The 3,720-nt window shown below is 46.3% G+C and overlaps 1 pseudogene; it reads right to left on the bottom strand.

Moving 5' to 3' along the window:
• Positions 1-2,657: 2,657 nt before the first annotated feature.
• Positions 2,658-3,148, bottom strand: LOC147700682 (membrane protein BRI3 pseudogene; annotated as a pseudogene).
• Positions 3,149-3,720: the final 572 nt, after the last annotated feature.

Below are 3,720 nucleotides of genomic sequence, written 5' to 3'. Positions count from 1 at the left end.
GAACGATGTCCAGCTAACTATAAAGGAGGAATTTCAATGGTTTTTTAAATGTTAATTCCTAACTATATAAGGCCTAAAACCTATGGTTTTATTAGTGAATTTCATTGGTTTTTTAAAGGCTAATTCCTAACTATATATAGTGTATAACCTATGGTTTTTTCAGTGAATTTCATTGTTTTTTAAAAGCTAATATATATATATATATATAAGGCCAGAAACCTATGGGTTTTTCAGTGAATTTGCAAGGTTTTGAAAATGCTAATTCTATTAGCGGATAACGTTTAAATATGTTAATATCCTTGTGGGACCACCTGAGCAGCCCTAGGGATCCGATTTTTGATGCATGAACGATGGTTGGATGCATGATGGATGAATGATTGTTGGGTGGATGCATGGATGGATGCATGCATGATAGATGGGTGAATGGATGCATGAATGATGGATGGATGCAGGATGGATGGATGGGTGGGTGGATGGATGGGGTGCATGAATGGTGGGTGGGAGGGTGGCTGGGTGTTTTAAATGTCACCAGCCGCCACTGCATTGCACTCTCAATTTGTGTCTGTTAATCACACCATTACGGATCGCTAAGAAAAATACACACCATGTAACAAAAATCCATTGAATAAATGCAGACATCAGAAACAGATTGTTAAACCCGATTTCGAAACTTTAACGTTCAGTGTGTGTGTAAAATAAAGCTCACACACATTCACTCCTTATGACATCTTGGGATGGAATATCACTTCCTTAATGTACCCCCGCATAATGGTAGTCATTTTAATTTTATCGACCTCAGAAGTATGAAAAGCTGAATGGTATAGGCGGGAATCGAACCCCTGGGTATGGCGTCACGCACATATTACCTACAGGTAATACATTAGTCTACAGAGCTTAGACATGATGTATTTCCTTTTAAACATCATGTTTGCAAAGTAATGCAAAAAGCAGCTTATTCAACATGCTTATGTTTTATGAGATCATAAACCTCTCACGACATGATAGGTAGCTGCGAAACAGCGTGCGGACCCAAGTATCTGGATAGTAGCCCGGCCTTGTGATGTTCCAGAAACACAGAGTAATGGAGCTGGAGATTCACAAAGAAGAAGACAGTGCATAGTGTCTCATGCGGAGACGGGAGGCCGAGCAGAGCGGGTATAGGGGGAGAGTATAGGGGGTGGGGGTCTCATTTAGCACACGTGCACGCAGACATGCAGGTGATTATGCCTGAGGTGCTACTGCAAAGAAACCATCACATGACCAGAGAAGCCGAGCACCTGCTGTCTTCCCTCCCTTCATAGCCATCCCGCGATAATTGCAATTAACTGGAAGTCTTGTAGTGAAAGCAAACATTGTTATGGAGATAATTCCAGCCGATCGCTAATGAGCACTTCGCACAACTGGACTCCTTTTCCTGCTATTACACGCGTAGCTTATCTACTACAACGCCCTCCATTCTCCATCAATGCCCCAAGTAATTAGAATAAACACGCCATAATAGCAACAGGCAAGCTAAAAAGTGAATCTGTGAAATCTTGCAGCCTTTCTGTCAGCTCTTCCTCGTCCTCAGAGCCTCCGCCTGCCACCAGACCTATGGTCTTACCACAATACCATCAGCACTGCCAGGAGTGTAATCCTCAGAGCCCCCCAGTATTCTCTGATCCCCACACACAGCGCAATCACTGCAAGAGCGGAGGAGCCTCTGTCCCCAGCAGTCATTCCCGACACTACCAATGCCCCCTCCACCCTTCTGAGCGCGTGTCTTACTGTGGGCGCCTGCCCACGCCCACGGGGGCAGGTGCGGAGAGGTGAGACCGTAAGTGCTGCGACGGCGCTTCATTCCACTCTGCCGTGTGTGAGGAAGTTGCAATCTTGAAATGTTTATTAAACATTCTTATAAAATTTTACATTTATAACGCAACTAAGCAAAACATTTGTGGTTTTTAAAAAATAAAAGTGCAAGCTCACATTCATTAAATATTTTTATGAAAGGATTACTGCTTCTAAATTTCGTGGACAGTCAACAATAGTAGAATAGCAGTTTGGATGCTACAGAATTGTATTTGCGCCATCTGCTATTGGTTCTTATTAGAATCACATTTAGCAGTCGCTGCCCCCCAGGTTGGCCAAATGCCAGGGCATACGAAACAGTCTCAAAATGCAGAAAAATAAATCAAATATTCCTATTAAACACATCCTATTTCAAAGGCAGGTCGCAAAATCCGTAACACCAGTTACCAATCAACAATTTCTTTTTACTCAACTTTAGTCAAATCACAGTGAACATAAACATACATTAATATTGAAACATCTGAAAAAGGTTTGCTTCATAAAAAATTCATACTGTACATTTTATCCATGTTGTAAAGGGATTTCAATCATGCAAACTTACACTTTTTCAAACCCCAAAGAAACTCCACCATTTAGTTCTAAAAACTTTCCTATGGAAATTATGGGGGGCTGAGCTGCAATCATCAGCAGTTTTTTACCCACCCTCCTTTTCCCCCACAAGCCATGTGAAAGGCACAATTTATACGTGGTAGCACCAGGTTGCTTGTGTGCGTCACAACTGCTCTGGTGAAACAAATTGATTTGCATGCAGTAACTATCAAATCACACTTTCCAATAGAAATATCTTTAATCAATTAATGGTGTACACAGAACTGGACATTTATATCGGATGGAGAAAAAAAGTACATCAGCAGTATTGGCCGCAAAGGTCTGGTCTGTCCACTCTTCCTACCCAAAGGTTGCACCACAGTTGGGGCATCTTCTCTGCTTTAACGCGAGGCAAAAGAGAATACCAATAGGGAAGAATATTATCGCACACAGGATCCCGCAGCAGGTGAAGTCATCCTCCAACCCTGCACGCTGGGCATCCGCCAACCACAACAACGGAGGTGGTAGTAGTCGGCTGCTGAATGATCGTATATGTGCTTGGATATGGCGGGTGTGGGAGTGGAGTAGCATAACCTGTGGCCACGGCGTTGGGGTAGGGGTACGGAGGCGGAGCCTGGAAGCCTGGCTGGGCTGGCTGGAAGCCCGGCGGCGGCGGGTTAATGGCCCCATAGCTGTGCTGCCCATAGCCTTCCTGCCCCGCAGGGCTGTAGGCGGGCGGTCGCTGCTCCAGCAGGGGCTTGTTATCCATGCTCCTCCCGGCAGCTCCGTTCCGCTGCCTCCCCGGGCACTCCTACCTGCTGATCCTGCAGCTCCCCGCCCTGCTCCACGGCAGCCACAAACTCACAGCAAACTCCCAGCAGTGGAGGAAGCGGCCGTGCTCTGCTGCTGAGGTAGTCACAAGACTGCAGTCATGTGATGCGCCCCGGCTGAGGCTCTCTTGTTCGGGAGACCGGGCGGTACCGGGCGAACACATCGAACGCTTCCCCCAGGCAGGGGTAAGCGGAAACCAAGTCCTCCCGGCCCCGCCCACAACCAGGCGGCGGCCATCTTGAGGCGGCTCGGGCCGCGGCGGTGATCTCGGGGGTAAAACGAGGGGTAGGCACCCTCGAAATCTAAATAAAACAGATAAAAATAAAAGAGAGAAGCCCCCCAACCCCCCCCAAGCCCCGCCCAAAAAAAAATCACGAAAAATCACGGGGTGCGCGCACCCGTGCGCGCTTTTAGATATATAATTGATCTCTCTTCTACTTTTCTCAGGAACCACTGGAGGGATTTACACTATTTTACCAAAAGCGTGATCTGCATACCAGACACTACCAT

This window comes from Lissotriton vulgaris, chromosome 7, assembly GCF_964263255.1.
Source record: "Lissotriton vulgaris chromosome 7, aLisVul1.2, whole genome shotgun sequence".
Classification (NCBI taxonomy): Eukaryota; Metazoa; Chordata; class Amphibia; order Caudata; family Salamandridae; genus Lissotriton; species Lissotriton vulgaris.
The sequence above is the reverse complement of the archived record's forward strand: the minus strand, read 5'-3'. Positions and strand labels throughout refer to the sequence as shown.